At 36.2% G+C, this 15,755-nt stretch overlaps 1 long non-coding RNA gene across 7 annotated transcripts; it reads left to right on the forward strand.

The window, feature by feature from the left end:
- The first annotated feature begins 61 nt into the window (after positions 1–61).
- Positions 62–7,200, forward strand: LOC110780608 (uncharacterized). Of its 7 annotated transcripts, none has more exons than XR_008923523.1 (11): positions 62–388; positions 494–737; positions 1,349–1,552; positions 1,655–1,745; positions 1,858–1,964; positions 2,045–2,365; positions 2,483–3,824; positions 3,960–3,973; positions 4,805–4,952; positions 6,022–6,305; positions 6,400–7,200. It is a non-coding gene; the product is annotated as an uncharacterized lncRNA (long non-coding RNA). The 7 variants fall into 7 exon arrangements; XR_008923520.1 differs by having other exon boundaries at positions 1,349–1,373; positions 1,474–1,552; positions 1,648–1,745; positions 2,483–3,973; XR_008923519.1 differs by having other exon boundaries at positions 1,349–1,373; positions 1,474–1,552; positions 2,483–3,973.
- The last annotated feature ends 8,555 nt before the right edge of the window (positions 7,201–15,755 follow it).

The raw sequence follows: 15,755 nt of genomic DNA on the forward strand, positions 1-15,755 counted from the left end.
CCAGACTAAGATAGGGCAGAGTAAGGCAATGGTTGCTCCTGGTTCACTCAATGCTTTCAGGTAAATGAAAACACAATTGATAGAAAAAGAGAGGAGAGCAAAACAAAGTGATTTTTTACAACGACAACGAAAACTACATCCTGTTAACATGGCTAGTTCACAAGTGCTTTTAGAGAGTTCACAAGCACAAAGTTTTTCACAACCACAAAGATTTGGACCTGACTTACAGGAAGAATACGAGAATCATATGAGTTCAAATGAATGCAATTTGGAACATCATGTAGATGATGAAGCCGAGTTTAGTGATGGATTGCATATTCTTAACGGCGAGATACCGGTATGCAAGATGAACAACAAATGGATCAAGAGCACGAAAGTGAGAAAATAGGTAATGATACCTGTATTTTCGTCCTAAATATTTTAAGATAGATATGTTAAGAGTCATATATAATTTTAAATTTTTAATGACCTTGTTGAGTTAATGTTCATGTAGCACTTTCAAAAAGGAAGCGAACCAGAGGACCAACTATGTGTAAAGATGTCCATGAATGGACATTAGAAGAGCGTAAGCCTATCGTTCTTAATGAAATGGGAAAACCTATTGGCCCGATGATAAGACTGTAGATAAATTCACAAGATTCTTATGGACTTTAGCTCGTAATTCTTCTCTTGCACCGTTGAACAAGATTAGTAGGCTTCATGTTCAAGACAAGGAACAAATTTGGAGTTACGTGAAGGTATGCACCTTTTATTTACCAATACAGAAGCTGTGTTGTTGGCTTAGATTCTAGTAGAGTCCAAGGTTTATGTTGGTAGGTTGTTTTAATACTATAGAGAAAAATGGAAGTTGTTGCTAGTACACTTCATTAATTTCTCGTAATTCAACTCATCCTCTTTTTCTGAACATGAATAATTAGATTCAATTTCATGTATCAAGGTTGATTCATATTCTTTTTGGAAGCTTATCCAGTTCGTTACTTTTACTTTTTCCCGCAAAATCGAGTAACTGGCTGTATAAATGTTGTTCATGTTTACAAGCCTTTCTCTGCCTTTTGTCAAGTTTACTGCCTATTTTTATACCGTTTTCCAGGCTGCCCATTTCAACAAGCTACATTTACATGACTTTTCTAGAAACTTACACACACATGAATGAATTCCACGCTATCACAATAAATCCCTTGCAATATGTCTATAGGGGGCCAAAAACTCTTTCTCAAGTTTGTATGATGTCAAACACTTAAGATATCGATCTGAACTTCTTCTTGTCAACTTTTAGGAAGATTTGTTTGCATAGAGTGTTTCTTTTGGTGCTCCCTAATTTTCTTATTTAATATTTTGATTAATACAGAAGAAATACATCATCCCTGAAGAAGGTAAAGACTATGCTTTGTCATCAGTGGAAAAACTTTGGCGTAAATATAAATGTAGTGTAAAGGCAAAGCACTTTACTCCGTACGACAATGATGGTGATAGGTTGGCAGATCCCCCCGATACAGTTCCAGAGGAGCATTTCAAAGACTTGCTAGAATTTTAGAAGTTGGAATCAGTCCAGGTAACAGTTATGTTGTTTCTGTTATATTACAATTGGTTATTAGTATTATTACCCTCTCAAAATGAAAGGTCTTAAGCTATGAATTGTATGCTAAGCATGCAGGAAGACAACAAAAAAAAGGGAGATAAGTATAGATCAAAAAGATAGGCACACTATGGGTCCTATGACTTTCGCTAGGAAACAACATAAATTGGTATATTTTTATACCATTATTCCTTCTTTATCACTCTCACTATGATCATGTACATAAACAATCTTATTTCAATTCTAATTTGAATGTGTTTTTTTATTCTACCAACAACTAGATGTTGAAAATAAGCCACCATCCCTAGCACTCGTGTACAAAGAAAGTCGTAAAAGGAAAGCAGGCAAAACATACAAAACATCTTATGAGCCCACCCAAAGTAACATTGTAAGTCCCGTTGTCTCCATATTTTTTAAAATATGATTATGTCTTAAATTAGTTAGTTATTTGTGATATTTCCATTATAGGACAAGATAGAGGAGGTCCAAATGCAAAGTGAAATTGGTGGAGATGTTGCATACTATGAAGTAATGGATAAACCAAATAACTTAGGACATAAAAAAAAGCAACTGGGGATATATTCAATAAGGGGAAAGAGCAGCAAACCAATAATTCCTGATGAGTTCTTAAAGCCTTATAAAGACCAAATTGTGAAAGATAATGTAGCAGAATTATTGAAGACGCTCAATCAAATTGATCCTAGAGTGTTGGATACTTTGACTCGATCACTTGAAAATGTGTCATCTAATCCAGAACATGTACACTCTATTGAACAAGAGCAAAATGAGGTAATAGTTAATATATTCTCTTTTAGAAAGCCAGCTGTTGTTATTGCGTTATGGCATAGTGAGTTATTGCATTTTTTGTTCTGGTTGTCTGTATTTGATGCTTTCACACATATTTAGGATCAAATGGGTCAAAATGAAAGATTGGAGTAGCAAGTAATGTTGCCACAAGATAAACAATTACTTTTTCCCGGGACCGAAAAGTGTGGAGTTGTCTGTTGTTACTGCTGCTGTCAATGTTTCTGTTGCTCGCTATCAATGTTGCTGTCAATGTTACGCTATTGTTGTTGCTGCTGTTATGCTGTTACGTTATTGCTGCTGTTGCTGTTATGTTGTTACGTTATTGCTGCTGCTGCTGTTACGTCGCTGCTGCTGCTGCTGCTGTTACTGTCGTCGTTGCTGCTGCTGCTGTTACTGTCGTCGTTGCTGCTGCTGCTGCTGCTGCTGTCACTGTTGTCGTTGCTGCTGCTGCTGCTGTTACTGTTACGGTTGTCGTTGCTGCTGCTGTTACGATTGTCGTTGTTGTTGTTACGTTGTCGCTGCTGCTGTTACGGTTGTTGTTGTCGTTGATGTCATATCTTCGTCTGTTACTGCTGTCTTATGCTACTGCGTTAATGTTATTTGCCTTTTCCTGTTTTGGAATTTGGTGGTCTAGAAATAGAACTTGACCGAAGTTGACTTTCTTTTTTGTTTTGATTATTAGATTGTTTAGCAAAACAAAAAAAATTGGTGTATGTGGATGTTTTTTTTAACAAATTTTATATGAGATCATATCAATTCAAAAATTGGTGCATGCAATGTTAATATTGTTTTTATATTTTAAAAAGTAAAAAAATGTACGTTGCCTCACTAGTACAAAAGTGTTCTTAGGTAACACCAAATTTTAACACTTTTAAAGTTGTAAAATTATTCAATATATAAGTAGCACTTTGGTAACACTTTAATTTTAGGTAACACTTATTTGTAACACTTAATATTAGGTAACACTAATTTGTAACGCTTTAATAAACAGTAACACTAATTTGTAACACTTAAAAATTTCATACAGAGTATCAAATTAATTCACTAAAATTTGTTGACCACTGTTTTTTACTCGTTGAGTTTTATGTACAGCAAGAAATTAGGGAAGCTTGGACTAAACCCAACTAAATTAGTATTAGCTTCCCTTATAAAAAAAATTAAAAAAATATTTAAAAAATGGAAAATTGCCTCGAAACATAATAGACATCTCCGTCCTCCGTCCTCTGTCCTCCGTCCTCCACCTCTCATCTCTTTGTTTCTTCCATCTTTTGTCCTCCATCTTCCATTCATACAAAAATTTCTTCACCCCTACAACGACAGTCGTCGGCCATCATAGTGTAATTATATTGAGATTAACTAAATCCAACATATTGCATTGATGTCTCTCATACTCTTACAAAATATAAGGGCTTTGATTTTCTCTTTTCAAACCCTAAATTATGTAAGTTCAATCATCTCGCAATTCTTATTTCACTAATTTAAGCTTTCCGAAGTTTGATTTCTTCACAATTGTAATGAGCGCTTCTAATTTCATGGTCTTAATCGTGGGCTTGATCGGGTTTTATCAAATTTCCAGGCTTCAAATTTCAGGTAATTTCTGATTTGTGGTGGGTGTTCTTATTTTTTTGGTTATTTAATAGTTGATTTTCAAGATTTCTATGAATTGTTACAAACTAAATTATAATGTTTATTTTTTTCAATTTTTTGATTCGGTATTTAGAATGTCTTCACCTTGAATTGGGTTTTCGAGAAGGAGTATAATTTGTGGGTTCTTATTCAAAACTACATTTTCTAGTATAGTTCAAGAAGGAGGAATATAGTTTGTGGTTTTACTTTGCCTGGTTGCTGATTGTGAGTCTGTGTGTTTGGTTTGCAACTACTATTTCTTGGTGTAGGTTGATGTATATGTGTTTTCTTTTCCTCAGTATTCATCTGCAAAGTCTGCTTGCATGTTCAAATTTGTTTTTATATGTGAAAGTTGTTGCATATTAGATAGTTCTATAAATTTCGCCTTTCTTAAAAAGAAACTTTTACCAATTAATGTATTTTCACATGGATATAGTTTTCTTAGATGAAATATGCATAATTGTCTTACTGACTTATTGGTGGTAGAATTATTTGATCTAGCCAAGCAATAATAGAGGTCCCCTAGTATCCCTGGTGCCTGTCTAATCTGTATTATCTAATACAATAATCATGATGGGTTTGAGGCAAAGACAATGGTAAATATTCTTATATACTACTGACACCAACCACCACACCTATGGTGCCAATGGTGGGATGAGCTCTTCCTCTAAAATATCTGCAGCTGGCCTTTTTGGCTTCAGTTTAATCATCTATAAAGATTGTTTGACGTGATTTTTTTACAGCTACCATTTCAATAAAGATAAAATGTAATATGTCACCCCCTCTTATTTGCAGGTTTTAGGAGAAAATGGAAGGATTTCCCCCAAAAGCTTTTGCAGAAATGGCGTGTTTTCTCTAAATAGAGATAAGAACACCGTATGTGTATAGTATGTGTGAAAAAGCTAATTGTGTTCCTTGAAAAGCTGGTTGCCAAAGTCGAAAGGTGATGCCTTTGCTTTTAAGTTTTAACAAAACAGATAGAAGACTGGCATGAACCAACCTACATATTTTATATTCTACTGATTCCATATCATTTATAGGGAGTAGAGAATTTCTTTCGATTACCGTAGACAACAGTATTACACGGAATACAAAATTTCCTTTTATCATTGCAGACACCAGTAGAACACTTTATTTCCTTCTTATATAAGTTTTTCTTCATTTTATATGACAAAACTTTTATTTAGGAATATGATATTGCAGTTACAAAAGTTTATTAAGGCTAACGGAAAAAATGTCTTGGCATTAAGGGGGATTTATACAAAACATGACCTCATTAGACGTGCAAGATGGTAGATATCCATCAAAAGCAGCTTTTGTCAAAAACAAGTTGTCTAGAAAGTGTTAAAAGGAATATCTTAACTGGTCAAGTAGCAGCAACCTTTAGGAAGAGATTCTGACCCAATTTCTAATTATACAAGTTTTACTCGTACTTTGTTTGGACTTTGTAATTTATTTTCTACATTTTCTACATTTTTTTAGCTTGGAGAGTTTTTTTGAAGCTCTACAAAAATAACAAAGGGGTGATATTCATCATATTACCCTTATGTTGTTCACTGTTTCCAACGGAACACACATTTATTTTTGGCTATCTTTGGTACCTGACTTCTTAAGCACACTGATTTTACAAGAAGAAAATGTAGTCAGGATTATCATATTAACGAGTTGATGTTTGAATAAAAACTAATGTCCATTCCACTGTAGTTCTTTGTTGCTCAATTGATGGGTTTTTTTTTTTACAGAATAATAGGTAATTTTAGTAGCCATTCTACATAGGTGCTTCCAAACCCAGCTAGAAGTCGCTGGAGTAGAATATCTACTCTAGAACACACAGTTCTATAACTTTTAAGGACACCAAAAGGCAGAACATCCACTCCATAACACAAAGTTCTATTTTATAGTTGTTTCTCTTGCCTTGTTCATATTATACCATAGTCTTTTCTGGTTGTTGCTATTTTTTTTTTATATATAGGAATATCTTCTGTTTGACATGTTTAATATATTTGTTGTAGGAGGTTAAGATGTCAGATTATTAAAGACCAGGGCAAAAGAGGATAGAAGATAATAGATAAAAAATGAAGGAATTGGAGCGGGGGTTGAATTAATGAGTTACCAAGTAAGTAAAATGGTGAATAGCTCATAACAAATGAAGAGGAGTATGATGCAATCGCAGAAGGTGGTAAAAGATAGTGACGAGTACATACCTGGTGTAGAGGGTGAACTAAATCACTCAAGTGAAGTGGATACCAATGAGATGAGGACAAGGAGTGTAAACTTGAGTTCTGGCTCTAATAAGGTACATGGTTCCTTTATACAATGACATTCCTAAATTATAAGTAGTTAACTATTCATGTGAAAAGTGTAATAATTTTAAGCATAACTGTTTTTAGGTTTCGGCAATGAGAGGGAGAAGTCCCACTAAGATGAAAGAGACTTTAGAAGGATAAGATTACTATTAGCAGTATTTATAATGTTTTCAACTTGTCTACTCTTCTTTGGTTGTCATGGATGTATAGTCGAAAGAAGGCAGGTGATGCATCTAAACAAGAAGGAAATGACTAGTCCAGGACCGATGATAAGTCTTGCATATAGGAAGGGAAGAAGAACAAAATTGCAAGATAGATACGCGGACAACAAATCTGAGCTGAAGAAAATGACATATCTGAAGATGTCTCTAAACATTGTAGTTAATATTGCACATTCATTTTTTTAGGGATCAAGAAGTTTTGGTGTTGCGGTTGTTGTTCTGTACTATTCGAATTCGGGCATTGGAGTGGTGTGGGTGTTACTTTGGTAATATTGGTGGCTTTTGCTTCTAAGGAGGTTATGCAGACTGGTACAGTTGATGTGTAGTGTCAGGTGGCAGCAGTTGTGAGGTGTTCAGTTAATTAGTCGGTACGTGCAGGCAGTTCAGTTGGATGTTGTGTTGTGCAGCGTTTAGCAGCTGGTTGTAGGTTCTGCTTTTTTATGTTGTGTTGTTTGGTTCTGTAGTTTCAACTAAGGGTTGATTCCTTGTAGCTTCTATTTGTGTTTGTTTGTTAGGGAGCGGGTTGTGCTCCCTTCCTTTAGTTGGTTTTGTTATTTTCTTGTTTGTAACTCATTTTTTCTCCTACTAATTTTGGTAATAAAATCGATGTTTTACCCAAAAAATTAAATTATAGTATTCTATAAATATTATTATTATTGGTGAACCAATTTTGTACTATTTGTTAAATTATTAAATTTAATGAAAAACATTACTTTGTAAGTGTTACATTAGATATTAAAAAGTGTTAAAAGTGTAATGTTACCTAATAATAGAAAAGTGTTGCTTAATATTGAACAACGTGTTACGTTATATGGTGAAAAGTGTTACCTATGGTTCAATAAAGTGATACTGTAAATCAAAAATGACATAAAAAAGTGATACTAATGGTTAAAAAGTGTTACCTAAGATATTACGAGTAACACTTTTAAAGTGCTATGATAGGAAAGGAAAAGTGTTACCTAAAATTACTTTTGGTAACACTAGTAAAAGTGTTATAATATGTTGTTAAAAGTGTTACCTAATAGAATAGGTAGCACAAGCAGATGTATCACCCACAAAGTGTTACTTATAATCTATGAAAACACTTTACCCCCTTTATGTAACAGTTTACCTATTTTAAATAATCATAGTAGTATTAGTAGTAGTTGTAATAATAATAATAATAATAGTATTAGTAGTAGTTGTTGTAATAAGAATAATAATAATAATAATAATAATAATAATAGTAATAATAATAATAATAATGATAATAATAATAATAATAATAATAATAATAATAATAATAATAATAATAATAATAATGAAAAGAACAGGGGGCAACAACTAAAACCTGTGGTTACTAGGAACTCTTTTCACTTGCTCTCTGCATAGAAAGGTGAAACTGATGTTGAGAATGATACTGACACTGAGTATGATGAGTCAGATGATGAGAGTGTTGAATTAGGCAAGGGATTGACATCCCTTCAGCCTAATGGATAGTGTTATTTGTTGGAATGTGAGAGGTCTAAGCAGAATAGGTAAGCAGAATGAGGTGAGGAAGCTTATTGCTACCCACCAAGTGAAACTGTTTAGCCTCTTGGAAACTAGGGTGAAGGCTGCTAAGTTGGGTGCTCTGTATTTAAATCTTTGCCCCAACTGGTGCTTCACCACAAATATCAGCTGTCATCAAAATGGTAGGATTCTGATTGCATGGGATCCTGATTCTTTTGAAGTGGATATCATACATATGAGCAGCCAGTTGATTCATTGTCATATAGTCACTAAAGGGTCTGGTGTGGGTTTCTATATATGGCACTTTTGTATATGGGTTTAACTTTCCCAAAGATAGGGAGCCTCTGTGGGACAGCCTTAAGAGTATTGCAAGCATGTGCAATGACCCTTGGGTTGTGATGGGAGACTTTAATGCTGTCATGGAACTGGAAGACAGAATTGGATCAACAGTCAGACTCAATGAAATTCAACCCATGAGTAACTACATGAGCTTGTGTAATTTATCTGTCATCAAAACTGTGGGAAGGCATTTTACTTGGAATAATAAATAGAAGGGAGCAGATAGAGTGTTCTCCAGGATTGATAGAGTTCTTAGCAACACAAAATGGAGTGATATCTTTAAAACTGCTGAGGCTGCCTACTTAGATGAAGCCACTTTTGATCATTGCCCAATGATTCTCAGGTGTTATAAAGCTGGCTGTGTGAAAAGACCTTTCAGGTTCTTCAATATGTGGGTCAATGCTACTAACTTCATGGAGTTAGTTAAATCAACTTGGGGAAAATATGTCTATGGTTGCCATATGTTTAGAATTGTTCAGAAACTCAAGTGGTTGAAGCCAGTACTGAAAGCTCTTAATGGTCAAGGTTTTAACAACCTTGAAACTGAAAAGATTAGACTCCACCATGAACTGTTGCAAGCACAGCAGGCTCTCCATTTGGACCCCTACAATGTCACCCTAGCTACTGCAGAAAAACAAGTGGCTACTCACTATGCTAGTGCCCACAAGAACTATCTTTCTTATTTACAGCAGACAACTAAAATTCACTGGTTGAAAGTAGGGGATGAAAACACTAGGGCTTTCCATCAAAGTATCAAACACAGGAGGAAAAGAAACAAGATTAACTCTATCCAAACTGAAAAGGGTGATTGGATTAGAGATGAAAAAGGCATACACCATGCTTTCACTCAGTACTATGGTGATCTGTTTGGTCAAAATTCTGAACAAAGAACTCCTGTCAACTCTGCAATTATAGACACTGGCCCAAGATTAACTGATGCTCACAAGGAAAGTCTACAATGCAGTTTCACTCATGCTGATATCAAGAGGGTTCTTGATTCCATTCCAAATGACAAGGCACCAGGAATGGATGGCTATAGCAGTTTATTCTTCAAAACTGCTTGGCCTGTGGTGAAATATGACATCACCAGAGCCATTAATGACTTCTTCTCTACAGGGAAAATGCTCAAGGAGATCAATGTTACAAGCATCACTCTGGTTCCAAAAGTGTCTGTTCCTAGTATTGTGGGGGATTTCAGACCCATTGCCTGTTGCTCTGTGATTTATAAGTGTATCTCAAAACTTATGTGTGAAAAGCTTAATGTTGTGCTACCTGATATTATCTCACACAATCAAGGGGCTTTTATTGCTGGAAGATCAATCCTTCACAATGTTCTTGTCTGTCAAGATATTGTGAAAATCTACAGAAAAAGTCAGAAACAACTGGGTTGCCTCATGAAACTTGACCTCGGGAAAGCTTATGATACAGTAGTATGGGATTTTATCAAAGAGATGATGACTGAACTGGGTTTTCCTACTCACTTTATTGGTTTGATCATGACTTGTCTTTCCACAACTCAATACTCTTTAATGATCAATGGTGCTCCTAGTAAGTTAATTCAACCCCAGAGAGGCCTTAGACAAGGGGACCCTCTCTCTCCTTTGCTGTTTACTTTGTGCATGGAGTACTTCTCCAGAGCTATGAAAGCTGTAGGGAATCATCCTGATTTCCATTATCACCCAAGATGCAGAAGCATGAGACTCAACCATTTGTGTTTTGCAGATGATCTTCTAATGTTCTGCAAGGGCACCCCTGCAGTTGTTCAGCTCATGTTGGATGGTTTTAATTGTTTCTCTAGTACCACAGGCTTGCAAGTCAATCCAAAAAAATCCTCTATTTTCTGCTGTGGGATGAACTCTCAACTCCAAGATAACATAGTGAAGCTTTCAGGTTTCAATGTGGGGTCTATTCCTTTCACCTATCTGGGTGTTCCCATCAGTGCTAAGAAATTGAGAGGGGCTGAGTGTGATGTTCTCATTGACAAAATGGTGGCAAGAATTAAGATCTGGAGCTCCAGGCATATCTCTTTTGCTGGTAGAATGCAGCTTGTCAATTCTGTTCTAATGAGTATCAGTGTTTATTGGTCTCAAATCTTCCTTTTTCCAGGGGCTGTTCTAAAGAAAATTAATGCAATATGCAGATCCTATCTGTGGTTTGGGTCTTATGCTGACAACAGACCAGGTGCTGTAGCTTGGGACAAGTTGTGTTGTACAAAAAGTGAGGGGGGCCTAGGTTTTAGAAATCTGGTTCTATGGAACCAAGCAGCTATTGGCAAACAAGCTTGGGCAATCTCTAAAAAAGAGGATAATCTGTGGGTTAAGTCGGTACATGCCATGTATGTGAAAGATAGAAATTGGGTTCAGTACACAGCCCCAATCACTGCAAGTTGGGCTGTGAAAATTGTTTGTAAAGTAAAGAACATGTTCAATGGGAAACTCCAGTCCCATGATTGGCTCACTGTCAGCAAGTATGCCATTAAGGGAATGTATCAAAACCTGAGTGAGGTTCAAACCAAACCCCACTGGGCTAAACAGGTGTGGAACAGACACAATGTTCCCAGACATAGGTTCACTATGTGGTTAGCTAGCCAAGACAGATTGAAGACAAGGGCTATATTGGTTAAGGTTGGCATTGGTAATGACAGTCAGTGTGTTGTATGCTGTTGCTCAGAAGAAACAATTACTCATCTGTACTTTGGGTGTGCTTATAGTGCTAGTTGCAAGGCTGTGGTGTTCCAATGGTTAGGCCTTTCTAACCATAGGGGTGATCTCCATAGAACACTGATTTGGCTGAGAAGACAAGGCACAAGCAAGTTCAGAAAACAGGTGATCTATGCTGCATATGCAGGCCTAATTTATCACCTATGGAGAGGTAGGAATCATGCAGTGTGGGATGCTGTGGTGCCTACTGTGTTGCAAACAGTTAAGAAAGTCAAGATGGACACCAAAGGTCGAATTCAACAGCTGATTGGGAAGAAAGTTAAAGCTTCTGATGTTGAGTGGTTTAGTGCTTTGTGATGGTAGATTTTGTTTTTAGTCTGTTTTTCTGAGTTGTGTTAGGCTTGCTAAGCCTGTTTGTTTGCTTGCCTTTGCTTAGGCAAGCTTGGTTGTAAAACTGTGTTTTGGTGATCAATAAAAATATCTTATTTGCCTTGCCAAAAAAATAATGAAAAGAAGAAAATGTTACCTATTAATTAATAAGGTGTTACATTAGTTTGCAAAAAGTGATCCATAATGTCAAATAAAGTGTTACTTTATGTCAAAAGATGATTGAAAAGTGTTACCTAATAATCAACAAGGTGTTACATTAGTTCGTAAAAGTGATACATAATTTATGATAAAGTGTTACTATATGATTGAAAAATGTTACTATAGATAAATAAGTGTTACATAAGAAATAAAAGGTAACACTTTACAAATGATACCAATGATATAAAAAAGTGTTACCTAAGAGGGTCTATAGTAACACTTTTAAAAGTGTTACCATACGTTACCCAAAGTGTTACATAAGACCTTAGGGAACATGAGCGGATGTATCACCCACAAAAGTGTTACCTATTGTCTATAGTAACACTTTTACCACTTTATGTATCACTTTTTAGGTGTTACTTAAGGTTCATTATGTACTAGTGATGTGCAAACCGCTAACTGTAATGCCTGCAGATTGAGGCCAACTCAGAATTTACAAACAAAAAAAGGAGATTTTTCAAGGCCCCCAGGGTTTTTCAATATTACAAAAATATAAATAAATATATATGTAGTGCTTAAGATCCTCAAAAGTTATTGAAATATTTTAGAAATATTGGCTAAAGAGTTTTTTTTTATTTTTGAAAAACTAGTCGTTTCTTAACAGGGGTATATGGTTAAAGTTTTAGATACCAGTGGGGCATATGGTGAAAAAATGAAAGTTTCTAACAGTTTTAACGGCACTTAACGGTAGAGTCACGTCATGCATGAAAATTAAACCTCAGGGGGTATACGGTGAATACCTGAAACTACGAAGGTATTTGGTGAATAAAAGTCAAACCTCGAGAGTATTTCATGAAAAATCTGTTATTCTAATTATTATTTTTAATTTGTATATTTTGTACTCCCTCCGTCTCATATTAGTTGTTGCACTTAACTTTGCACAAAGTTTTAGGTGATAAGTATTTGTTTGGTTATCAATTATTACTTTTTGACAAAGTAGATGTGATAGGAGTTAGTGGGGTATTTTTTTAATTGAATGAAAGAGGGCGTGGGAAAAAAAATAGTGGGAAGAGAGAGACAATATAATAATTGTGGGATCATTCCTAATTTATGGGACGGAGGGAGTAACAGATTGAGAATCGTCGCCCAATTGGATTTTGGAGATTTTATTTTGGGATGTTCTATCAAAATTTCCAATGTTCGGTCTGTATATGTTGATTGGGAAAAAAATATTTGGTCATTTTTATAAAGGGTGCCTTTTTTTCTAATTTCGCCTAAGGCCCTCAAATTCTCAGGACCGGGGCTGGTTTCAGGCTGCATGTGTTGGGTGTTCAAGACGCTTTGGTTCAGTACACATCAATATTTATTGAGAACACTTTTAATTAGATGCATGATCGTCCAAATTAGTTGGAGTCTGGTACAGATTATTTGACTTAACAGACGAGGTAACCAATGGCGAGGCTTCTTGTGGGCCTTAGTGGCCCATGGCCCCCCTGTTAGGGGGGAAAATACCCTCTTGGTGACATGTCCAAACGTGCCAACATGGAGCACACGTGCCTGAAGGAAATAACGCCCTTGGTCCAAGTATGCATTCAATGCTAAGTCTAATAAATGCGGTTCAGTATTAATTATGCAAGTCAATAATTCAGTGAGATCAAGTGAACTGTATGCCCAGCTAGAGGCCGCTTCAGTTCATGTGGAATTAATAACATTAATCCACAACTTACTCTTCACTGAACCCGTAGGGTCACACAAATAGTACGTGAACGGATCAAGTATTTAAGTGAATTAAATACTCAATTTATGAATATTCGGAATCGACGGATCTCGGTTACAGTGGGAGCTGAAATCGTCAAAAGGCAAATTAAGAATACTCCGGCAACGATGATATTGCCGGAAACGGAAATATGGATCGTATCGGAAATATAAATATTATCCAAGTCGTAGATGTTGCCGGAAAAGGAAACATGGTACGTATCGGAAAATATTATCGGAAATGGAAATATTGCCGGAAACGGAAATATTGCCGGAATCGGAAATATTATCGGAATCAGAAATATTAAATATTTGTTTCAAACGGAAATTAATTCCGGAATCGGAAATATTAAATATTGTCTAAATCGGAAATGAATTCCAGAATCGAAAAACGAATCGAAAGCGCGACGTACGAAATAAACATCGGACGAGCTTGCTAGACGCAAGGCCCAGCACGAAGCTAGGCCCCCGCCTAGCGAAGCCCGCGCAAGCGAGCAGCAACAACAGCGCATTCTGCCAAGCAAGCAGGCCCAGCCGAGCACGAAGCAAGGCCAGGCCCAGCGAGCAAGCCAAGGCAGGCTGGCAACGCCCTTGCAATGGGCCGCGTGCCAACGCTACTTGGCCGAGCCACGTGCACAGCGCGCCCCTCCATGGGCTGTGCTTGTGTGTGTGTGTTCGTGCATGCTACGAATCCTTAGAAGCTTATGATTTGTCCGATTAGTTGTTTTCCTAAATCCACTAGAGTTAGTCGTTTAATTAAACACTAAAATACAAAGGATTAATTTAAGTAGAATTCTAATTGAATTAGTAAATTGAATCCTAGTGGATATCTTAGTCCGATATTTCCTCCCTATAAATAGGTGATACATAATCACAATTTATAACACATCAATCATAAGTATTCATATAGTTTTAAGATTAAACTAAGCTTAATAATTTGCCAAATAATTAAGTTAGAATAACATAAAACCTCAGACTATATTCTAGTTAATTGAATCTAAGGCGGATCCGAATGTGTTGTGGACTATCTACGGAGGGACGACACTTGGAGTCCTAAACTTGTTCTTATTATGTTCGGGAGCAGCTAGGGAAGGCACACATCACATGTATGTAACCTAAATTATGCTAATTGACTATGTGGAAATTAATTTGGATTCCTGGCTTTATGGTTTTTCCGCATGAAATATATGTTTTATATTTGTCATAACCTAACAGTGGTATCAGAGACTCTAATTAATTCCATAATCAATTATAGTTAACATGGGTAAATTTTATAAATTTTCAATGAATTAAAGGGGTGATTAATTTCGTTGATTGTAATTAATTGCAAATTCGTGCGATTATTTAATTATATGTTCGCAGGATTTTCGGAAGTTTAGTCAATAATGGTCGGAATCGTATAATTTTATAGTGAATTTCACATGTAAACGACGTTTTAAAATTTTGACTAAAATCAAAGATTTGATGCCGAACCCAGAATTCCCAAATTCGAAGCCTAACTATGACTCTTAGAAGGTTTTAGTTTTTAGAAAGCAAAATTTATAATTTTTATGATGTTAAATTAAATATTTGCGAATCTTGTATGTAAATCTTGAATCTATGATTGACCTACTGTATATGTTTAACAATTTTAATTCCTAAACTTGTTAATTATACAACGTAATTTGTAATTGTAATTAATTTGTTGAAATTCTAATAATTTAGATTTTGATTTGATTTTCATAATTAATTAGCAATTTAATTAGGAACCTATGATTAAAAACCACCATAAAATTTGTTAAAATTCAAAAGTTTTAAAATTTTATTACCTAGATTTGAATCCATGAAAATAAATATAATCGGAAATTAATTTGGATAATAAATTTTTGATTTTTCTCCTAAATTTATGAAATTAATATTGATTTATTGATTTGTCAATAAATTTAAATAATAAAAGTTTTAATTTTTATGAATTCCGTTCACGAACCTTGCACGCACAAAGCAATGGACGCTAGGTGTTACCCTTAAGGGGTGTTGTATAGTGTGGGCATGCGACGACGAGCAAGGGATCTCGTCGCCCATGCGGTACAATGCAACGAACAAGGTCGTGGCACATGCGCGCAAGGAAGCAGCCCTGCTATGCTCTGTGTGCTATGTGCACGTGGGCGGATGGGCGAGAAGCAAGGCAGCAAGAGCTACGAGGCCGCGAGCGGGCAGTGAGCGCTGGCTCGCCCAGCGAGCATTGCCCCGCAGCCGCGCCCAGCGAGGGTGCCCCTGCCACAGCGAGCGAGCTACTGCGCGTAGGCGTGGCTTTCTCGGCTTGCTGCGTCTACGCGTGGCTGCTCGTGTCTTGCGGTACGATCAATGCGAGTGAAAGTGCATGCTACGAGGCCTCGACGAGGCATGGGCGCAAGCCCATGGACTTGTCTTGGCCCGATTGGTTCGTTTTAATTTTAATTTTTTGGTT

The sequence above is a fragment of the Spinacia oleracea genome, chromosome 6 (assembly GCF_020520425.1).
Source record: "Spinacia oleracea cultivar Varoflay chromosome 6, BTI_SOV_V1, whole genome shotgun sequence".
Lineage (NCBI taxonomy): Eukaryota > Viridiplantae > Streptophyta > Magnoliopsida > Caryophyllales > Amaranthaceae > Spinacia > Spinacia oleracea.